The sequence below is a fragment of the Mustela erminea genome, chromosome 16 (genome assembly GCF_009829155.1).
Source record: "Mustela erminea isolate mMusErm1 chromosome 16, mMusErm1.Pri, whole genome shotgun sequence".
Classification (NCBI taxonomy): domain Eukaryota; kingdom Metazoa; phylum Chordata; class Mammalia; order Carnivora; family Mustelidae; genus Mustela; species Mustela erminea.
In genome coordinates, this window is record NC_045629.1 from 30,347,159 (window position 1) to 30,372,039 (window position 24,881).

General features: G+C 38.8%; 1 long non-coding RNA gene across 1 annotated transcript in view; it reads left to right on the forward strand.

The window, feature by feature from the left end:
- Positions 1–11,911: 11,911 nt before the first annotated feature.
- LOC116575414 overlaps positions 11,912–24,881 on the forward strand; it is a 46,721-nt gene continuing 33,751 nt past the window's right edge. The window contains exon 1 of the long non-coding RNA XR_004279762.1: positions 11,912–12,027. This is a non-coding gene — a long non-coding RNA (uncharacterized LOC116575414). The remainder of the gene's footprint in view (positions 12,028–24,881) is intronic.

Consider the following 24,881-nt stretch of genomic DNA (forward strand, 5'->3'; position numbering starts at 1 on the left):
TTTTATGCTTTCCTGCTCCATCCTTGAAGATCAAGTTGAGTGGCCCTTGACAATACAATTCATGCCAGTTCTCTTTATCATATATTGAACATGGACAGGTGGCATCTCAGGTTTCAATTAAGTGAAATCAAAACAGAATCAAATATTCTGTAGGAATTGTTCCTCCCTTGGATTCTTAACTATCCATGACAAAGAAAGCCACCTCATTATAATAATGCCCATAGATTAAAAAACAAATAAACCTATAGCTAATATAGTTAATGGTGAAAATTGAAAACTTTTCCCTAAGATCAGGAACAAGACAAGGATGCCCACTTTTACCACTTGTACTCAACGTAGTACTAGAAGTCCTACTTGGAGCAATTAGTCAAGAAAAAGAAATAAAAGTCATTTATTTCTCTCCTTTCAGAAAGGAAGAAGTGAAATTATCTCTGCTCACAGATGACATGATCTTATAAATATAAAATAACATAAAAAAATACTTAGGAATAAATTTAACCCAGGTGGGAGAGGCAAAATATTTATACACTGAAAACTACAAAATATTGCTGAAAGAAATTAAGGAAGACATTAATAAATGGAAGCACATTTTGTGTTCATGGATTGAAAAGTTTAATATTGTTAAGATGGCAATTGTATTCAAAGTAATCTTCATATTCAAAGCAATTCTTATCAAGATATTAAAGATGTTTCTTGTAGGAACAGAAAAATCCATCCTAAAATGCAGATAGAATCTTAAGGGATCCCAAATAGCCAAAACAACTTTGAAAATAGAAACAAAGTTGGAGGTCTCACACATCCTTATTTTATTTTATTTTTTTTAAAGATTTTATTTATTTATTTGACAGATAGAGATCACAAGTAGGCTGAGAGGCAGACAGAGAGAGAGAGGAGGAAGCAGGCTCCCTGCTGAGCAGAGAGCCAATGTGGGGCTTGATCCTAGGACCTTGGGTTCATGACCGGAGCCGAAGGCAGAGGCTATAACCCACTGAGCCACCCCGGTGCCCCTCACACATCCTTATTTTAAAATTTACTACAAACCAACCATAATTAAAACAATATGTTACAGGCATAAAGGCAGAATATAGAGCAGTAGAATAGAATAAAGAATCAAGAAATAAACCCTCACATGTATAGTCAAATGATTTTTAACAAGGACACCAAGATCATTCGATGGGGAAAGGACAGTCTTTAGTGAATGGTGTTAGTATGCTTTATGGTTACCAGAAGGCAAGTGGGTGGGGAATGGGTGAAATAGGTGATGGAGACAAAAAAAGGGCACTTGTGATGAACACTAGGTGTAGTATGGAAGTTGTATCATCACTATATTGTACACCTGAAACTGGTATTATACTGTATGTTAACCAACTTGAATTTAAGTAAAAACTTTAAAGAATACAAATAGAATGGCCAAAATATCAAGTAATTCCAGTCCTGGGTATACACCCAAAAGAATTGAAAGTGGAGGCACAAAAGGATATTTGTACACTCATGTTCCTAGTGGTATTACTCACAATAGCCAACAGATGGATGCAACCCACATGTCCAACCACAAATGAATGGATAAGCAAAATGTAGCATATACATACTATGGAACGTTATGCTGTCCTTAAAAGGAAGGAATTGTGACCTATGCTACCAACATGGACGAACCTTGAAGATATGGGTAAATTCCGTATGAATGTGAGGTAGCTACAATAGTCAAATTAATAGAAACAGCAAATAGAATGGTGGTTTTCAGGGGCTAAGGGAAGGGGGAAATGGAGAGTTAGTGTTCAATGGGCATGGGAAGATGAGAAAGTTCTAAGAGAGGGATGGTGGTGATTGCACAATGTGAATATATTAATTCGACAGAACTGTACACTTAAAAATGCTGAGTTTTATGCTATGTATTTTTTACCACAATAGAGAACAAGACAAAATAAAATTTCTATAACAGTAGAACTTAGAATCTTAGAGATAGGAAACTATTAAGCATCATCAAAAGTAATTATGAACATATGATAGATCCTGGCTACTAGAAGGGAATACATCCTGCAGAAGGTTGACTTCCAGTATGCTGAAGTTGGATTTTTTTTAAGATTTTATTTATTTATTTGATAGACAGAGATCACAAGCAGGTGGAGAGGCAGGCAGAGAGAGGTAGGGAAGCAGGCTCCCTGCTGAGCAGAGAGCCTGATGTGGGGCTCCATCCCTGGACCCTGGGATCATGACCTGAGCTGAAGGCAGAGGCTTTAACCTACTGAGCCACCCAGGCACCCCTGTGGTTCGATTTCAATCATTCTTTTCCTTGTTAGCTAAACATAGTGCTTTTGGATAATGGGGATGTAAGATATGATCAGGAAATCCCACTGGCATCTTTCCATTGCTTTACTTCTTTCAGTGTTATTACATTAAGTAGCATAAAGCATAGTGCTAAGTTTGGACAGGTTACAGCACAGATTACAAGAAGAGAATGTTAATCAAAATCAGATCGGTTACAATGTTTAGGCTGGAAGGGACAGATTGCTGCCCAGTCCTCATCTAAGAAGCCTGATTTAATCTGCTTTACACCACCAGCTGACATGTCCACTGAAGGCGGATGCCACCTTGGGAACCTGCAAACATTGCCTACTGTTAATAAATTCAACCTTCAGCGGAGGTAGCAGCCAGACCAAAGGTGGGAAGGGTTTTGTCCGCCGTGGTTTATCTCTAAGCTCTATGGAACATGTATTGAAAACCTCTGAAAAAAAGTAGAAAGACCCCTAGAGTAAGACTCAACAGTCTTAAGCACAGTTCTGCTACTAAAATCTACGGGGACCATCGCGAAGTCCCTCATTCTCTCTCAGTTGAGTTTTCTGGTCTGTAAATTGAAGCTGTTTATGCCAATCTCTTTCATTTCTAAAAGACCATGATCTACTACTGATTGACCCATATATATTAGGAACTTCAAAGTAATTCATGGAATAATAATAATGAGTCAGTCAGGCTGAACTATGGTTTATTATGAGAATAGGCATAAATCAACAGCAAATATTTTTTTTATTAAAGATTTTATTTATTTATTTGACAGAGAGAGATCACAAGTAGGCAGAGAGGCAGGCAGAGAAAGAGAGAGAGAGAAGGAAGCAGGCACCCTGCTGAGCAGAGAGCTCGATGCGGGACTCGATCCCAGGACGCTGAGATCATGACCTGAGCCGAAGGCAGCGGCTTAACCCACTGAGCCACCCACGCGCCCCACACCAAATATTTTTAACTCTTCAGAAGAAAGACACATTGGCATAGAGGCATTTAACTTATAAACCAAGGGATGCTGGTGATGACTCTAATCTGTCTTGATTAAGGAGCTTGAATACATGTATAAGTGGGTTTTATGTAATTATGTATTTAATTTTCTTTAATTTTATGTAATCATGTATTTTATTTTCTTATCACACATAAATAATGTTTTCTTCCTTTTTGGTGCAATGGTTGAACAGACCACATAGAGAAGAATGAGAATTTACTCTGTCCTTCTCTCCAAATGGCCTCCGGTATGGTAACATATCTCCATCTATGACTCTCCTGGACTGATTCTTTCCAATAAAAGACTTCCTACTGTCCACTCTTCTGATCCTGATCCTAACATCTCTACCTTCTACTCAGAGTTCCGTCGTTACTTCTCACCGTTACCTGCCCTTGTTTGTGGGCAAGTCCCACCCATTCCCACATCTAAAGGGCGCTTTTGGGAAAGCCAGACTGGCTTAGAATCAGCTCCACATACAGCACAGGAGAAGTAGGGAGGTTCTCCATGCACTTTGTTTACCAGAACTTTCTTTTCATTCTTGGAATGGCTACAGAACAAAAGCATTTCTTTAGTACAGTTTTCGTACTACTAAAAGTATCTGTATCTGCAGGAGAGAAAGTAGCACCATGAAAATTTCTTTTTTTCCGTCTGTCCAAATAACTCCAAGGAATAGTGAATGATAGCATTGGTATTATATCCAACAAAATTTGCAATTGTAAGACCTAGTTTTAAGCATACTAATTTTGTTAGTTTCAAGATCTTGGGAAAGGATCTTATTTTCTGTTGGCTTCTATTTCTTTATTTTTTAAATGGGGGAATTAACTTGTTACAATGATTAGAAAGAATATATTAAAAGTTCCTTGCACAGTTCCTGAACCTACATAGGCATTCAACAGATCTTAGTTCTTTTCTTCTATAGAGAGCACCCTACTTTGAGTTTGTATTTTGCTAATTATCGTTTTCCTTAAAACATTATTTTAAAACATAGTCTACATTGAAGTCTGGTATTTGTTATATCTGCTTCATAGTTGGGCAAGTTGTCCTTTACCCCAACCTAAAGTTCCATTTTCTATTATAGATGTTGTTATTTTGCAGTTGGTATAAAAACATTTCCAACAAATAACAACTGTGAGTTGTGGGCTGTTCTTTGAGGGTATTAGCCTTTTCTTTAACAACAAAAGGGCTTGATCTTACTCTCTCCTTTTTATCCAGTGCAGATCATGTCTGGAAGCTGAAATTCATTAAGTCAGTGTTTCCGCCCATGGACCATCTAAAACAATCCATGTGTTGGGGTCACACCCTGGGAAATTCTGATTCAGTGGCCCTGGGTGGGGTTTCCAAATACATAACTTGGAATTACTCCAAAAGGAATTAGGATGAGCATCTCTGATTAACTAGAGCCAAATTAAATCAGGGCAGAAAAAGAGCATGGGCCATTACAAAGCTCAGCAGGTTTCTCAGTATCATTCTTAATTCTCGGACTCTAGTGCACAGTTTCTCAGAGATGAGAATAGAATTTTAATTGAGGTTATATTTCCATGGGAACAAGAAACCCGGTGCTCCTTCGTGTTCCCAGTCCTATCTGTGAAAAGGTATCCTACTGTTCACTCTAACCAGCCGCAATGCAGCAAACACTACTGCAACTAATTTGCTGCTTTACATCGCCTCTCCTAGAATACACCTTGCACATTTGTAACTATAGACAACGATGTCTCTGTGCAAGATTTTCCATCTCCCACGATTAACCTCACAGAGGAAGGATTTTAGAGCTGATGTCCACCATTCTGATTTTACAAATAAGGAAATTGAAACCTATGGTGAATAATGATTTTGCCTACGGTCTCACAGCTAGGGTGAAACTTTTTTTTTTCTTTTTTGGGTATACTCTGTGTAACTAGCTTTTGTTTTTCTTGTTGGGTAGAGAAATGAATATGTTTTATAAAAAGTAGCAAAAAGAAAAAGAATCAATTATCGAAGCACCATAGACTGCCCATAAACCTCAGAGAATCCAAGACGTTTATTATACTTCACCATTCATAATACCTTTTGATTCTTTTTTTTTCTATAAATCCCCTAATTAAAATAAAGCCTATTCCTTTTTTCTGTAAATCCTCTAATTAAAATAAAACCCACTGACACCTAGTGAAGTTTAAAGCACAATATAATACTGCTGTTTCCTCTAGTCATAGGAAAGAACAACACCTTATCTATCACCACTCACAACAGAGTAGGAAGAGAAACTCGAAATCTTTTTGTAATAATTTAATTTTTTTCTTCCTAACCAATATGTGAAACCTATAAAACACACATAAACTAATAAGTGGAATGCCTGGGTTTGGGGAATCAAATTTATTTTTTGTCTTTCATAGGTGTTCTCATAGCATGCTTATTGGAGAGTGAGTTGTGAACAAAACAGATTCAAATGTTAATCTCTTTGGTTTTTGCCCAATTTTGAGTATATTGAAAAAAGAGTTTATATTCTATGTATTGACAGAAAAAAATCCAACATAACAAACACCTGTGAAACCACCACTGGCATATGAAGTAGAAAATTGCCATTATCTTTGAAGCGCCTTCTCTATCTTACACTTGTTGTATTCTCTCTTCCTTTTCAAAAATAACAAATATTCCAAATTTGGGCCTTATCTTTCTCTTGATTTTCTTTATAATTTTACCAACTATGTGCATATTTTTAAAGTTTGTAAAATAGGAATCTGACCATATATGTTCTTCTCTAGCTCACTTTTGAAATTCAAAATATATTCCTCATTTCCTAGTGTCTTTTTGCGGAGTCTTGTTTCATTCATTTTCACTTCTAAAGCAGTACTTTGAAAGAATTTCCGTAATTTATTTATTTTTTCTATTAGACATTTGTTTTATTTCCAGTTTCTTGCTAATACAAGTGATGCTTCTGGGATGCCTGAGTGGCTCATTCGGTTAAGTGTCTGCTTTTGGCTCTAGTCGTGATCCCAGGCTCCTGGGATAGAGTCCGGCATCGGGCTCCTTGCCAGGGAGGCTGCTTCTCCCTCCAACTCTGCTGCTCCCCTGCTTGTGCTCTCTCTCTCTCTCTCTCTCTGACAAATAACTAAAATGAAATCTTTACAAAACAAAAACAAAAACCAAAACCAAGTGGTGCTTCTCTAGTCCTTCTTGCTCATGGCTTTTGGTGTTCATATGCAAGCTTTCTTGAGGGTATATTTATGGAGGAGTGAAAATGCTGGATCCTGGGAACATGTGCATGTAAACTTAATAGATAGTATGCTTCTGTTTTTCAAAGTCACTGCAATAATTAATGTACCTATCAAATCTGTATGAAAGTTCTTACTGTTCTACAGTAGGTGGGAATGACAACTTCTCATATTGCAGCTTTAATTTGCATTTCCATGATTCTAATGAGATTAAATATATTATCAAATGTTTATAGATCATTCCTGCTTCCACTTTTGTAAATTCCTACTCAATTCTTTTGCCTACTTTTTTTTTTTTTTTTAAATACTGGGGTGTTTACCTTTTCAAAAAGTAATTTATTAAGTTCCCAGTATTTTCTATTTTCTAATCTCTGGCCAATAGTGAATATATTCTAATATATATCTGGATTTTCAATTTTGGGAATGTCTTAGTAAATTGTGTTTAATTTTATTGTAGTTGTATTTCTCAATCTTGGTTCCTCTTGGGTCTTACCATCAAGATGGTCTCTCAAATTTTCTTCAAAAATTGTCATAACTGTCTTCTACATATGAGTTGAATAATATGAATTTGCTTTTTCTATGTACTCAATATTTTTCCTAAATGAATAAGCAATTGTCCTAGCAGCATTCACTGAAATCTTTGTTATTCCTTCACTGAATTTCCATGTCAATTTTATTATAAATTAAATATTCATCTACATATGGATTTACCTTGAGTAACAGAGTTTATAAACAATGAGCAGGGTGGGGGGCAATATATGGAAAACTAAGAGGAAATTCAGAGGTAAGGAGATTCTTGCTGAAGACAGACAAGGTGATCAGACATCAGATGAGGGATGAGGAATCTGATCAGATATTGAGGGGAGTTTTGGCTAAACTCACTTGCAGAGTTCTTGGTAAACCTGGATTTTGTAAGGAAGTGCACAGATGAGCCTAGGAGAGGTTCAAGAGTCTGACTAAAATTTAGTCAAGCAAAGAATCTTTAAGTTCTTGCCTTCTGGTTTTGTTCCCATATTTCTTCTGCATCTCGTTCACAGTGGTTTTGGGATTTGGTGTATTTTGTGTGTGGGTATCTTTCTATCTCTTTTGTGTCTTTGGGATTTCATCCCTCGGCATTCTTTGACAGCCTTCTTGGAAGTTTGATGCTCCTGGTTGGTCAGGTTATGCTTCTGCGTAAACCCAAGAGGTGCTTCTCCCATTGCGATCACCACGTTCTTATAAAGCTAGTATAAAACAGAGCTCTCTGAAGGCTGCGATAAAATTTCTGAAGAAGGAGAAAATCTTGCTCATTTGTGCCAAATCAGTTTGCACTAGCTGTGAAGCCAGAAAGGTTTGTGTTTGTTTCTGCGAGGACATGCCTGGGAGCCAGACCACTTAAAACCAATTCCCTGCTTTTTTTTTTTTTTTTTTCCCTTTGTGAAAACTCAGGTATTGTGAACGTATGCAGTAGACCTTGGAAAAGGCACCGCTGATTTCAAAAGGAATTCTCTCCCAACTGCCCCCACACCCACTTTGTCCCTCACCAGAGTTTGAGATATGCAAATTTCCTTACTAAGGAGTGAGGTTGGTGGGGGATGGGTGTCTTTCTCCTCACCCTGAAACTGACACATTTTAGCTTTTTAGTGAGATGTCTGGTTAAACTTCTGATCTTGGGCTGGCCTTAGGCTTTTTCTTCCATCTGATTATTTCAGTACTCTGTGAAAAAGTTAAGAAGGGTACACTGCAGGCCACAGGGTGAAAGACTACTTCTCCATGATTCCTACTTTCTAGTCAGCCCATGCACGACATTACATTTTTTAAAATCTTAGCTTTCAGTTTTAGTTATTTTTCACGAAACAGAAGGTCTCTGAAAAACAAATTAATACTTCATTTGCAAAAAAAGAAAATATCTGATATTTTCAGAGAAATAAATGGAAAGAAGTATGTCAAAAAGGATATTTTATTACTAGGACTTAGGCTTCAACTAGTTGTCAAGAACTTTTTAGTATTATAGGGTTAATTTAAAAACAAAGACTGAATATTTTGAGATAAATTTGGTATGGAGGAATTATAAGAATACATGTTAACACGGAGCAGGTGCAGAATACTCATTGGCTACTTTTTCTCATTAAAATTGTTCCACATCCCAACTGACTATCATATACTGAGCAGACTATAATATAAAATGAGTATATAAGAAAGAGTTAAAATGTCTCTTGAATTTAGTTGGCGTTTCTTAAACATGTATGGATTCCTGATCTATTTAGAATGGAAGAATTATAGACTTCTGGGATTGATAAGGAGCCTTAGGGAAACTATAACTCCGTTCTTTGTACGGAATGGTGAACCAAGCATCAGACTTACAGAAATTGTCCAAAGTTATAGAACCGTTTAAAGACAGAGCTAAAGCCTGAGTCCACGTCTTCTACTTCTTAATTTGTGACTTGAAAGAATTACTCTACAGTCCTAACATCATGAGGTGCAAAATTCCGGGGGGTCTATATGTTTATTTGGAAGGCTTCCTGTCAATATCCTCTCTGGAACTGTGAGATATGCATAGATCTCAGTTATCATGTAAGGGAGAAAGCATGATTCTTTATTTTTAAATTTGCTTCCAGTTCTCAAACCAGATAGTAAGTAGAAGCTGTGTCTTTAACTGAATATAACCTCGTCCTCTTTTCAAATATGACTGAATTTCTCCAAAATCCACAAGGGAAGTTGTGAATCAGAACATAAAAAGAATCAATAGGGTGAGTCTTTGGGGGAATAAACATGCAGAGCTTTTGGAACCAGATTATTTATTCATTATTTATTCATTGCAAGTCCATTAACTAGAAGGCAGATGTGGAGGCCATATGATGACTAAGTTCATGGTGACTTATGAGGATTAACTTTATCGTTTCATGCTACCATGGAGCTGATGCCAAGAAGGGACTTTGGAGATAGAAGACTGAGTCATCAAGGCAGTTCAAAGCTTCCTGAAAAAGAGAATATTTTAATGCTGCCATTTATTTGGGACCAATTTTGGAATTATTCCCATTTTGTCTTTATTTTACTTGTACTTTTTTAGTGATAATGACTTTCACGCTTTCTGAGGGGTACTGACACAGAACTAGAGGCGTATGCAAGTCAAACAAGGCCTACTTGCTTGGCTCCTCTTCTGATACTTGGCAAGTTTCTTCTTTTGAGCCTGGGAATGAGTGTATTTACCCTGCATTTACCTGGCTTTGGCAGAGTGGCTGCAAGTGTTGGGCTGATTTTTTCTGCAGAGATTTTACTGACAGGTTCATAGATCTGTTTATATTTCAAGAGTCTGAGCATGCTGTGCATTTTTAGAGCCAACAAATTTTGACCGATCACTTCCAGTTAGCCAAGGAATCTATAGTGTGCTTTCACATATTCAATCTCATTTTTAATTTTATTTTTTAAAGATTTTATGTAAATTCCAGTTAGTTAACACACAGTGGAATATTGGTTTCAAAAGCATACAATCTTGTGATTCAACACTTCCTTACAACACCCAATGCTCATCGCAGCAAGTGTACTCCTTATTCTGAAATCTTATAAGCACTATCTCAATTTAAAAATAAAGGCACGCTAAATTTTTTCATGTTCACAGAGCCAAGAAAGGGCAGAAACTAGATTTGAATGTGGGGCTTTTTGTTCCAAACCGTTTGTCTCTAACCGTGTGTCAAGCTACCTTTAAAAATGAGATGCCAGTTCAGTGGTTTAAGCCTCTGCCTTCAGCTCAGGTCATGATCTCAGAGTCCTGGGATCGAGCCCCACATTAGGCTCTCTGCTCAGCGGGGAGCCTGCTTCCCCCTCTCTCTCTGCCTGCCTTCTGCCTACTTGTGATCTCTCCCTATCTATCAAATAAATAAATAAATAAAAATCTTAAAAAGAAAAAAAAAATGAGGTGCCAGGAAGATCAGTAACGGGTTTATTTTTTATGCATTTTATTTACTTAAAACAAAACCAAAATAATTTGCCCATTTCTCTCCCACCTCTCCCATCCCTTCCTCTGGCAACTACCAATCTGTTCTTTGTATTCATGATTTTCTTTCTTTCTTTCTTTCTTTTTCTTAACATATACTTTTGATTCCACATATAATTGAGCTTATATGATATTTGCATTTCTTTTGATTTATCTCACTTAGCATAATGTCTGAGAAGTCTATCCATGTTGTTGCAAATGGCAAGATTTTGTTCTTTTTTATGGCTGAATAATATATAAATATATCATCACAATTTATTTAACCATTTGTCCACTATTGGATACTTTGGTTGTTTCCATACCTTGGCTATTATGAATAATGCTACAATAAACACAAAGGTGCATATATCTTTTCAAATCCATGTTTTTATTTTCCTCCAGAAACATACCCAGAAGTGGAATTGCTGGATCATATGGTAGCTCTATTTTTAATGTTTTGAGGAACCTCCATACTGTTTTCCATAGCAACCGCACACGGGTTCCCTTTTCTCCACAGCCTCGCCAACACTTGTTATTTTCTGTCCTTTGATAGTAGCCTTTCTAACAGATATGAGGTGACATCTCATTCTGTTTTGATTTGCATTTCCCTAATGATTACAGATGAAGAGCATCTTATCATGTATCTGTTGGCTATCTGTATGGCAGCTTTAGAGACCACTGAATGTGTGCCAAGCCTGAAGTTTGTGCCACAAGCCAAAGCTCCAGAACAAGCAATGAGGATTCTTTCACACAGAGACTCTGGGGCATCTCTATGTGGCACCTTGGTGGTAGTAGCCCGAGAAGAATCATCTCTTGAATTGCCAAGGTTCCACAGGACCCAGAAATGAATGTTCCATTGGTCACTAGGGTCATGCAATCAAAGAGCATCCCCCGGGCAGCAGCTGCAAAAATTGGGGTACCAGACATAAACATCAGGGGAACATGGGCATGTAAATGTCCTCTCCAGGAGACATTAGCAGCCTGCAGTGTGGCAGAAGGTGAGCTCAAAGACATCACCAGCCCTCTGACGTCTCTGGAAAGGATTATAAGCAGGCCTAATGTGTGTTTAAAAAACAGCCTACTGCTGAGGCCACAGTCTTGATGGTTAGAAAATAGGTCTTCTTCGCAGAAAAACTGAGCTCCTGAGTCTGTTGTTTCTTGCTATGCTCTGGAGGTGGTAACTGTTTAGGAAACTTTCTCCATTGGTCATAGTTCTGTGGGCACCACAAGGGTAAGCCACAGCAGCCAGAGCCAGGCCTTGTGTAGAAGTGTCCTCTAACAGCAATTGCAAAAACTGGGATGCCAGACAAGGGTATGAGCTCCTTCTTGGGTGATACTGATTTCTAGAATCCCTGGAGACCAGAAGTGTAAGCTCCCCTGGCCTCCAGAGGCCGGTGATCTAGAGCCGTCCGCTAGGCGGCAGCACAGAGATCCGCGCCGCGGATGAACGGAAAGGCTCCGTTCCGTAGAGAGTCCCGGCGTCCGGAGCGACGTAAAGGAGGCACGTGAAGGTGGCGCTCTCTGAGGCGGTCCGGCTCTCTCAGGGTGTTCCGGCAGGCTTCTCGACGTGTGAGTTACATTCGACGCCTGGTACTCAGACCGACGCGTTAACAGAGAAGCAGGTGAGCCTCCTTCACTTTCGTTGCCTCTGACTGGGCTCGAAGTAGGACGAGTTCAAGGGTGCAAGCCGTTTAAGAGCCCTTTCTTGGGTCGCGAGTCTTGGGGTCTCGGGGTGCGAGCCCCATCGGTTTTCAAAATTAGGTGTTTTGGGGGTTTCTCCCATGCATGCCTTTAAAGTCGGAGAGCCTGATGTGGGGTTTGAACCCTTTTTTGGGTTTTGCGTACCCTCCCGGTCGAAGGTCGTGATGGTGGTGGTGGCGGCGGTTATGGTGAGGCTGTGTCCCAGCCTCTCCTCACTGCTGCAACCTTGTGTTCTTCTAGTTTGCTCCACGTGCAGTTGTCCCTCAGCCAGTGCTCAGGGGTTTTGTTTTGTTTTGTTTTTTAAGATTTTTTTTTAAATTTATTTGAGAGAGAGAGAGAGAGAGAGAGAGAGAGGAGAGCATAAGCAGGGAGAGTGGCAGAGGGAGAGGGAGAAGCAGACCCTCGCTGAGCAGGGTGTGGAGGGGGCTGAGCCCGGGACCTCGGAATCCTGACCCCGGCACAGAGCAGGTGCTTCATCTACTGATAGACCCAGGCGCCCCCAGCGTTCATGTGTGTGTGTGTTTGTTGTTGTTGTTTTTAAGATTTTATTTATTTATCTTTTTGTCAGAGAGAGAGAGAACACAAGCAGGCAGAGCGGCAGGCAGAGGCAGAGAGGGAAGCAGGCTCCCCAATGAGCAAGGAACCCAATGCGGGACTCGATTCCAGGACCCTGAGATCATGACCCGAGCCGAAGACAACGGCTTAACCAACGTCCCTGGGTGGGACGCCACCCAGGGGTCCCCTTTCATGTGTTTTTAAGAGGAAGTCGTTCCATGTGCAACTGTAGACTCAGGGTTTCCCTGGGAGGAGGGGAGTTCAGGATCTTCCTAAACTGCCAGCTTAAACCAGAACCAAATTATGGGGTATTAGGACATTGTAGTCTCATCTTTCAGAAATTTTGTAAACAAACTCTCCTCACAATTACAGACAACAGACCAGTTCACATGACAATGTTGATGCCAAATACCAACTATCCTGACTGGGAAGAAGGAAATTAATTGAATATTTGTGGGATAAACCAACATTTATATCATTCTTTCATGTGCCTCATAATGTTATTTCGCTCTCCTCTTTTCTAACAAAAATAGCACACATTTGATATGTCACACCAATATGGAGTTTCCCTCGGGAGTCTTTTATCATCCAAACTTGGACACCTTTGCATGAAGGAAATGCCTAAATCAAGACAGAGATAAAAACTGAGGTTATCCTAGAGAAACCAGGTTGTGTGACCAGAGCAATAAGGGATTTTGCCTTTCCCTGATCTGGGTTAGAACTTTTAGTCTATAGCTATGCCTGGCATTCTTGGTTAACTCTTGTGATTCCATCCTCTTCACTGTAAATGAATGCTCCTTAAGGTCAGATATTTGGTCTTGTAAGTCTTAGCATACATTTTTTAATTCTTTGAATGCATACCTCATGGCACTTGTAAGGGTATAAATATATATAGTTACTGGGTTATCTACAAATGACAATTTGCTACATACCATGTATATTTTGAGGTACAATTTTGACCAAATAAACAAGAAAAGAAGGGTGCCTGGGTAACTCAACTGGTTAAGCATCCGACTCTTGATTTCAACACAGGTTGTGATCTCAGGATCATGAAATCGAACCCCACATTGGGCTCTGTGCTGAGTGTGAAGCCTGCTTAAGATTCTCTCTTTCTTTCTCCCTCTGCTCTTCCCCCCTCCCCCCTGGAAAAAAATCAAGAAAAGAAATCAAGGTTAAAGTGTATCAGTTTATAAGGGAATAAACCATGAAGCATTAACAAATATCCCCATGCAGCAAATAACATATTCCTTGAAACTAAATCTACCTTAAATTAACATCATTTTATAATCATGCTGGACCAAAAAGACATTTCCAAAAGTGAGAGATTTATGTTTCAAAGTGGTAAAATATGAGGGTCAGAGATGAATCACATTTACCCAAATGTATAAACCATATTGAAATACTCCAACTGATTGTATTCAGAATATTAAACCGAGGCATGAAAAAAAATCTTTGTTTACTCAAAGCTATTGAGTATAATGAGTGCAAACCAAGGAAATCTGGGTCTCCAGAGCTAATCCTGATAACTCCTTTTCTCATATGAGTTTCTGACAAATGGAGAGGAAGGTGAAAAGGAGAGGAAAAATAGGAGAGACAAATGGAGAAAGTTTGTTTTGTTTTCTCTTTTAGCAAGTAGGTGTGCAGGAGCCCCAGGGTAAAATCATTGGCTTACATTGTCTCCATTTTAGCACAATAGATAATTTTTTCATACATGTGCATGATTTCCTTTTTCTTCAAATTTTTACTTAAATTCTAGTTAGTTAACATTCAGTGCAATATGGTTTCTGGAGTAGAATTCAGTGATTCATCACCTACACGCAACACCCAGTGCTCAACATGACAAGTGCCCTCTGTAATCCCCATCACCCATCTAGCCCATCCCCCCACCACCTCCCTCCATCTACTCTCCATTTGTTCTGCCTTTAAGAGTCTCTTATTGTTTGCCTCCCTCTCTCTCCCCCACCTCCCATATGTTCATCTGTTTCATTTCTTAACATCCACATATGAGTGAAATCCTATGATAATTGTCTTTCTCTTATTGGCTTATTTCGCTTAGCATAATACACTCTATTTCCACCTATGTCATTGTAAATGGCAAGATTTCATTTTTGGCGGCTGAGTAATATTCCATTATGTATGTATTCCACATCTTTTTCCATCCATTAGTTGGATGGACATTTGGGCTCTTTCCATAGTTTGGGTCTTGTTGATAATGCTTGTGCATGATTTTCTTTTTCAGTCTGTGCTGTAACTTCAGTGTTTACTTCAGCTGTGTCCCATGGAAATGAAAGTATATAAATTAAGTAGGGACTTCAAAAGGTATATTTCATTTGATCCATTTAAAATTATTTCTTTGTTTCCACAGAATGAGTGTTACTATTCAAAAAAGAGAGGAAAACATTATAATCTTAAGGTTATTCATTAAGGGATATTCATTCAAGACAGATAATATCTGACTTATTCCCCAAGTGATGAAGCTGTATACATATGACATCTCCTTTTGAAAAAGGAAGAAAATCAGACAGCTATTTTTTTCTCTGTAAATGCAATAAACCAAAGAGTATATTTTCGTTTCCTAAAAGATTTGTTTTTAGTTGAGTTGTGTGATTGGTTAGTCAGAGTGTAGGAAAAGTTTTAAACTCCTACTTGCATACCTTGCTTCTTTTGAATTACTTCTCTTATGGAAGCTTTTCCGTGGGTGACAATTTAATCTGTGACAAATCCATAACAGAGCATTCTAAAAATAAAACTAAGATGGTGCTTTCACTTGAGACGTTTAAAAGTTATACAAATTGGATATTTCATAATTTACTTACTATAATGTCAACACCTCCACTGACCCATCCTGTTTATTTATTTGTTTATATCCTTTGGGGATAGCACAGTGTTCAGCGTATAGTAAATGCTTAATCTGTCATTGTTGATGTAAAGGATTTTTCAAAGTATTCATTTACACATTATAGATATTAGATCTTAAGGACATAGCTTCTGGAATATTTTATTGTGAAACAGTTTATTGCCTGAAGATATAGGTAGGATTTTGGTAAGGAAAATTGCCTTCCTGAGGACTCTAATTAACATAGCAATTATATGTACAGACATACCTCAGAAATATTAGGTGATGGTTTGAGACCACTGCAGTAAAGTGAGACAAATAAATGTTTTGTTTGCCAGTGCATGTACAAGTTATGCTTAGACTATACTGTAGTCTGTTAAGTGTTTAATGTCATTATGTCTTAAAAAATGTACACAATTTAATTAAAAAATACTTTATTCCTAAAAAATGCTATCATCCAAGCTTCCTGTGAGTTGTAATCTTTTCGCTGGTAGAGGGTCTTGCCTTGATGTTGATGGCTGCTGACTAACTAAGGTGGTGGCTGCTGAAAGTTGGGATGTCTGTGGCAATTTCTTAAAATAAGACAATAATGAAGTTTGCCGCATTAATTGACTCTTCCTTTCACAGATGATTTTTCTGTAGCAATGTTGTGTGATAACATCTTACCTACAGTACAGCTTCCTTCAGAATTAGAGTCAATCTTCTCAAATTCTGTTGCCACTTTATCAAGTAGGTTCATTCATTCTGAATCCTTTATTGTCATTTCAACAATCATCACAGCATTTTACCAGGAGTAGATTACCTATTAAGAAATCACTTTCTTTGCTCATCCCAAGAAGCAGCTCCTCATCTGTTAAAGTTTTATCATGAGATTATAGCAATGCAGTCACATTTAATTCCAGCTCCCTTGCTTTTTCCACCACATCTGCAGTTACTTCTGCTTAAGTCTTAAACCCCTCAGAGTCATCAGTGAGGGTTGGAATCAGCTTCTTCCACACTCCTATTGATTTTGGTATTCGGACCAATATGAATATGAATGTTCATAAAGTCACCTAGAATGGTGAAACTTTTCCAGAAAGTTTTCAATTTATTTTGCCCGGATCCATCAAAGGAATCACTACCTAAGACAACTATACTTTATGAAATGTATTTTTTAAATAAAAGACTTGAAAGTCAAAATGAGTTCTTGACCCATGGGCTGCAGAATGGATGCTGTGTTAGTAGGCATGAAAGCAACATTACTCTCCTTGTCCATCTCCATCAGAGCTCTTGGAGAACCAGGTACGTTGTCAATGATCAGTCATATTTTGAAAGTAATTGTTTTCTGAGAAGTAGTTCTGAACTTCAGTGGGCTTAAAATCTTCAGTAAAACTTGTTGAAACAGACATGCTGTCATGCAGGCTTTGTTGTTTCATTCATAGAGCATAGCCAGGGTAGATTCAGCATGATTCTGAAGGTCAGTGAGTCCTGGGGTTCAAGCTAGTCATCAGCTGCATTAGCCCCTAATAATAATCAGCCTGTGCTTTGAAGTCAGGCATTGATTTCTTCTATCTAATTATGAAGGTCCTAGATGGGATCTCCTTCCAATGGAATCCCAGTTCATTTCCATTGAAATCTGTTGCTTAGTGTAGCCACCTTAATTATCTTAGTTAGGTCTTCTGGAGAACTTGCTTGCTGCAGCTTCTACATCAGCACTGGCTGCTTCTCCTTGCACTTTGATGTTATGGTAGATGATTTCTTTTCTTAAACCTCATGAACCAGCCTCTGCCAGCTTCAGACTTTTCTTCTGCAACTCCCTCACCTCTCTCAGCCTTCAAAGAATTAAAGAGAAAGTTAGAGCCTTGCTCTTCATTCCCTTTGATGTAAGGAGCTGCTGTGGCTGGTTTGATCATCTATCCAGACAACTCAGACTTTCTCCATATCAGCAGTAAGGCTGTTTTGTTTTTTTATCATTCCTGTGTTCACTGGAATAGCACTTTTAAATGTTTTTCCAAAAATATTTCCTTTGCATTCTCAACTTGGTTAAATGTTTGGCACAATAGGCCTAGCTTTTAGCCTCAGTTTTCAGCATGCCTTCCTCACTAAGTTTAATCATTTCTAGTTTTTGATTTAAAGTGAGAGACTTGAGACTCTTACTTTTACTTGAACATGTAGAGGCCATTGTAGGGTTATTCATTGTCTTAATTTTCATATTATAAAATATGAATAGGGAATAGGGAGGGAATCCCCAGGGAATAGGGAGGATCCAATAAAGGGAAAAGAGATGGGAGAATGGCTGGTGGGTGGAGCACTGAGAACACGCACATTATCAAGTTCACTGTCTTATATGGGTCATTGTTTGTGGTGCCCCAAAACAATTACACTGGTAATGTCAAAGATCACTGATCAGGATCACCATAACAAATATAACAATAATTAAAAAGTTTGAAATACTTCAAGAATTACCAAAATGTGACACAGAGACACTGAGTAAGTGAATGTTCTTGGAGAAATGGTGCTGATAGACTTGCTTGTTGAAGGTTGTTGCAAAACTTTAATTTGTAAAACAACACAGTATCTGTGATGTTCATTTAAGTGAAGTGCAACAAAATAAGGCATGCCTGTAAACTAAGAGTTGACAACAGAATGGTAAATTGCTGAAAGGTTTTGTATTCAAAGTAACATTTGGAAATTTTGACTAATAAAAATATTTTAAGTTGCTTGTAAAGCTACAAATTATTCGTATGTATCTATGTTTTAAAGAACTCCCCCCCTAAAAAATAATTATCTGTGTTAGTTGTTAAAATTGTTTTGATCTTTTAGGCAAGAATTAAGTATTTGATATGCAAATAGGTAAGAAAAATGCAGTTTTAACTTAGTTAAGCATATTATACTCCATACTTCTCTTCATCTTTGGATTCTTGAATCAGATCTTCAACTTCTAAATGATGAATAAACCCATTTTAAAGAGTGGCTTTACATGTAGTGAAAAGAAGGGCCATCTGTACCCCAATGTTTATAGCAGCAATGGCCGTGGTCGCCAAACTTTGGAAAGACCAAGATGCCCTTCAGCGGACGAATGGATAAGGAAGATGTGGTTCATATACACTATGGAGTATTATGCCTCCATCAGAAAGGATGAATACCAAAAGATGGCAGAGAAGTAGCAGGCTGAGACTACTTCAGCTACCAGGAGATCAGCTAGATAGCTTATCTAAAAATTGCAAACACCTGCAAATCCATCGGCAGATCGAAGAGAAGAAGAACAGCAATTCTGGAAACAGAAAAACAACCACTTTCTGAAAGGTAGGACTGGCGGAGACGTGAATCCAAAGCGATGGAAAGATAGACCCCGGGGGAGGGGCTGGCTCCCGGCAAGCGGCGGAGCAACGGAGCACAAAATCAGGACTTTTAAAAGTCTGTTCCGCTGAGGGACATCGCTCCAGAGGCTAAACTGGAGCGAAGCCCACGCGGGGTCAGCGTGGCCTCAGGTCCCGCAGGGTCACAGAAGAATTGTGGGTGTCTGAGTGTCGCAGAGCTTGCGGGTATTGGAACAGGAAAGCCGGCTACAGAGACAGAGCTGACAGTAAGCTCACAGCTCAGTGTTACCTTGAACCGGTCGCAGGCTCGGTGAGCTCGGAGTGCGGCCAGAGTTCAGGCAGACGGGAGTGACTGGGCGCAGTTCTCTGAGGGCGCACTGAGGAGTGGGGCCCCGGGCTCTTGGCTCCTCCGGGCCGGAGACCAGGAGGCCGCCATTTGTATTCCCGTCCTCTGGAACTCTATGGAAAGCACTCAGGGAACAAAAACTCCTGAAAGCAAACCTGAGCGGATTACTCACCCCCGCCCCTGGTAAGGGCGGTGCAGTTCCGCCTGGAGCAAAGACACTTGAGAATCACTACACCAGGCCCCTCCCCCAGAAGATCAACAAGAAATCCAGCCGAGACCAAGTTCACCTACCAAGGAGTGCAGTTTCAATACCAAGGAGAGCAGCAGAATTCCAGAGGAGGAGAAAGCAAAGCACGGAACTCATGGCTTTTTCCCTGTGATTTTTTTTAGTCTTGCAGATAATTTAATTTTTTTCTTTTTCATTTTTTGTTTTTTTTCTTGCCTTCTGGTAAAATTTTTTTTTAACTTTTCTTTTTTAGTTTTTTAACTAGTTTATCTAATATATATATTTTTTCCTTTTTATATTTTTCTTTATTCGTTTTCTTTTTTAAATTTTTTTCTTTTCTTTTCTTTTTTTCTTTTTTTTCTTTCTCCCTTTTTGAACCTCTTTTTATTCCCTTTCTCCCCCCTCATGATTTGGGATCTCTTCTGGTTGGTTAAAGCATATTTTCCTGGGGTTGTTGCCACCCTTTTAGTATTTTACTTGCTCCTTCATATACTCTTATCTGGATAAAATGACAAGACGGAAAAATTCACCACAAAAAAAAGAACAAGAGGCAGTACCGAAGGCTAGGGACCTAATCAACACAGACATTGTTAATATGTCAGATCTAGAGTTCAGAATGACAATTCTCAAGGTTCTAGCCGGGCTCGAAAAAGGCATGGAAGATATTAGAGAAACCCTCTCGGGAGATATAAAAGCCCTTTCTGGAGCAATAAAAGAACTAAAATCTACCAAGTTGAAATAAAAAAAGCTATTAATGAGGTGCAATCAAAAATGGAGGCTCTCACTGCTAGAATAAATGATGCAGAAGAAAGAATTAGTGATATAGAAGACCAAATGACAGAGAATAAAGAAGCTGAGCAAAAGAGGGACAAACAGCTACTGGACCACGAGGGGAGAATTCGAGAGATAAGTGACACCAGAAGACGAAACAACATTAGAATAATTGGGATTCCAGAAGAAGAAGAAAGAGAGAGGGGAGCAGAAGGTATACTGGAGAGAATTATTGGGGAGAATTTCCCCAATATGGCAAAGGGAATGAGCATCAAAATTCAGGAGGTTCAGAGAACGCCCCTCAAAATCAATAAGAATAGGCCCACACCCCGTCACCTAATAGTAAAATTTACAAGTCTCAGTGACAAAGAGAAAATCCTGAAAGCAGCCAGGGAAAAGAAGTCTGTAACATACAATGGTAAAAATATTAGATTGGCAGCTGACTTATCCACAGAGACCTGGCAGGCCAGAAAGAGCTGGCATGATATTTTCAGAGCACTAAATGAGAAAAACATGCAGCCAAGAATACTATATCCAGCTAGGCTATCATTGAAAATAGAAGGAGAGATTAAAAGCTTCCAGGACAAACAAAAACTGAAAGAATTAGCAAACACCAAACCAGCTCTACAGGAAATATTGAAAGGGGTCCTCTAAGCAAAGAGAGCCTACAAGTGGTAGATCAGAAAAGAACAGAGACCATATATAGTAACAGTCACCTTACAGGCAATACAATGGCACTAAATTCATATCTCTCAATAGTTACCCTGAATGTTAATGGGCTAAATGTCCCAATCAAAAGACACAGGGTATCAGAATGGATAAAAAAACAAAACCCATCTATATGTTGCCTCCAAGAAACTCATTTTAAGCCCGAAGACACCTCCAGATTTAAAGTGAGGGGGTGGAAAAGAATTTACCATGCTAATGGACATCAGAAGAAACCAGGAGTGGCAATCCTTATATCAGATCAATTAGATTTTAAGCCAAAGACTATAATAAGAGATGAGGAAGGACACTATATCATACTCAAAGGGTCTGTCCAACAAGAAGATCTAACAATTTTAAATATCTATGTCTCCAACGTGAGAGCAGCCAACTATATAAACCAATTAATAACAAAATCAAAGAAACACATCAACAATAATACATTAGTAGTAGGGGACTTTAACACTCCCCTTACTGAAATGGACAGATCATCCAAGCAAAAGATCAGCAAGGAAATAAAGGCCTTAAACGACACACTGGACCAGATGGACATCACAGATATATTCAGAACTTTTCATCCCAAAGCAACAGAATACACATTCTTCTCTAGTGCACATGGAATATTCTCCAGAATAGATCACATCCTCGGTCCTAAATCAGGACTCAACCGGTATCAAAAGATTGGGATCATTCCCTGCATATTTTCAGACCACAATGCTCTAAAGCTAGAACTCAACCACAAAAGGAAGTTTGGAAAGAACCCAAATACATGGAGACTAAACAGCATCCTTCTAAAGAATGAATGGGTCAACCAGGAAATTAAAGAAGAATTGAAAAAAATCATGGAAACAAATGATAATGAAAATACAACGGTTCAAAATCTGTGGGACACAACAAAGGCAGTCATGAGAGGAAAATATATAGCGGTACAAGCCTTTCTCAAGAAACAAGAAAGGTCTCAGGTACACAACCTAACCCTACACCTAAAGGAGCTGGAGAAAGAACAAGAAAGAAACCCTAAGCCCAGCAGGAGAAGAGAAATCATAAAGATCAGAGCAGAAATCAATGAAATAGAAACCAAAAAAACAATAGAACAAATCAACGAAACTAGGAGCTGGTTCTTTGAAAGAATTAATAAAATTGATAAACCCCTGGCCAGACTTATCAAAAAGAAAAGAGAAAGGACCCAAATAAATAAAATCATGAATGAAAGAGGAGAGATCACAACTAACACCAAAGAAATACAAACTATTATAAGAACATACTATGAGCAACTCTACGCCAATAAATTTGACAATCTGGAAGAAATGGATGCATTCCTAGAAACCTATAAACTACCACAACTGAACCAGGAAGAAATAGAAAGCCTGAACAGACCCATAACCAGTAAGGAGATTGAAACAGTCATTAAAAATCTCCAAACAAACAAAAGCCCAGGGCCAGATGGCTTCCCGGGGGAATTCTACCAAACATTTAAAGAAAAACTAATTCCTATTCTCCTGAAACTGTTCCAAAAAATAGAAATGGAAGGAAAACTTCCAAACTCATTTTATGAGGTCAGCATCACCTTGATCCCAAAACCAGACAAGGTGAGAGCTATAGACCAATATCCTTGATGAACACAGATGCGAAAATACTCAACAAAATACTAGCCAATGGGATTCAACAGTACATTAAAAGGATTATTCACCACGACCAAGTGGGATTTATTCCAGGGCTGCAAGTTTGGTTCAACATCCGCAAATCAGTCAATGTGATACAACACATCAATAAAAGAAAGAACAAGAACCATATGATACTCTCAATAGATGCTGAAAAAGCATTTGACAAAGTACAGCATCCCTTCCTGATCAAAACTCTTCAAAGTGTAGGGATAGAGGGCACATACCTCAATATCATCAAAGCCATCTATGAAAAACCCACCGCAAATATCATTCTCAATGGAGAAAAACTGAAAGCTTTTCCGCTAAGGTCAGGAACACGACACGGATGTCCATTATCACCACTGCTATTCAACATAGTACTAGAAGTCCTAGCCTCAGCAATCAGACAACAAAAGGAAATTAAAGGCATCCAAATCGGCAAAGAAGAAGTCAAATTATCACTCTCCGCAGATGATATGATACTATATGTGGAAAACCCAAAAGACTCCACTCCAAAACTGCTAGAACTTATACAGGAATTCAGTAAAGTGTCAGGATATAAAATCAATGCACAGAAATCAGTTGCATTTCTCTACACCAACAACAAGACAGAAGAAAGAGAAATTAAGGAGTCAATCCCATTTACAGTTGCACCCAAAACCATAAGATACCTAGGAATAAACCTAACCAAAGAGGCACAGAATCTATACTCAGAAAACTATAAAGTACTCATGAAAGAAATTGAGGAAGACACAGAGAAATGGAAAAATGTTCCATGCTCCTGGATTGGAAGAATAAATATTGTGAAAATGTCTATGCTACCTAAAGCAATCTGCACATTTAATGCAATTCCTATCAAAGTACCATCCATCTTTTTCAAAGTAATGGAACAAATAATTCTAAAATTTATATGGAACCAGAAAAGACCTCAAATAGCCCAAGGGATATTGAAAATGAAAGCCAAAGTTGGTGGCATCACAATTCCGGATTTCAAGCTCTATTACAAAGCTGTCATCATCAAGACAGCATGGTACTGGCACAAAAACAGACACATAGATCAATGGAACAGAATAGAGAGCCCAGAAATAAACCCTCAACTCTACAGTCAACTAATCTTCTACAAAGCAGGAAAGACTGTCCAATGGAAAAAAGACAGCCTCTTCAATAAATGGTGCTGGGAAAATTGGACAGCCACATGCAGAAAAATGAAATTGGACCATTTCCTTACACCACACACGAAAATAGACTCAAAATGGATGAAGGACCTCAATGTGCAAAAGGAATCCATCAAAATCCTTGAGGAGAACACAGGCAGCAACCTCTTCGACCTCAGCCGCAGCAACATCTTCCTAGAAACAACGCCAAAGGCAAGGGAAGCAAGGGTAAAAATGAACTATTGGGATTACATCAAGATCAAAAGCTTTTGCACAGCAAAGGAAACAGTTAACAAAATCAAAAGACAACTGACAGAATGGGAGAAGATATTTGCAAACGACATATCAGATAAAGGACTAGTGTCCAGAATCTATAAAGAACTTAGCAAACTCAACACCCAAAGAACAAATAATCCAATCAAGAAATGGGCAGAGGACATGAACAGACATTTCTGCAAAGAAGACATCCAGATGGCCAACAGACACATGAAAAAGTGCTCCATATCACTCGGCATCAGGGAAATACAAATCAAAACCACAATGAGATATCACCTCACACCAGTCAGAATGGCTAAAATCAACAAGTCAGGAAATAACAGATGCTGGCGAGGATGCGGAGAAAGGGGAACCCTCCTACACTGTTGGTGGGAATGCAAGCTGGTGCAGCCACTCTGGAAAACAGCATGGAGGTTCCTCAAAATGTTGAAAATAGAACTGCCCTATGACCCAGCAATTGCACTATTGGGTATTTACCCTAAAGACACAAGCGTAGTGGTCCAAAGGGGCACGTGCACCCGAATGTTTATAGCAGCAATGTCCACAATAGCCAAACTATGGAAAGAACCTAGATGTCCATCAACAGATGAATGGATCAAGAAGATATGGTATATATACACAATGGAATACTATGCAGCCATCAAAAGAAATGAAATCTTGCCATTTGCAACAACATGGATGGAACTAGAGCGTATCATGCTTAGCGAAATAAGTCAAGCAGAGAAAGACAACTATCGTATAATCTCCCTGATATGAGGAAGTGGTGATGCAACATGGGGGCTTAAGTGGGTAGAAGAAGAATCAATGAAACAAGATGGAATTGGGAGGGAGACAAACCATAAGTGACTCTTAATCTCACAAAACAAACTGAGGGTTGCTGGGGGGAGGAGGTTTGGGAGAAGGGGGTGGGATTATGGACATTGGGGAGGGTATGTGCTTTGGTGAGTGCCGTGAAGTGTGTAAA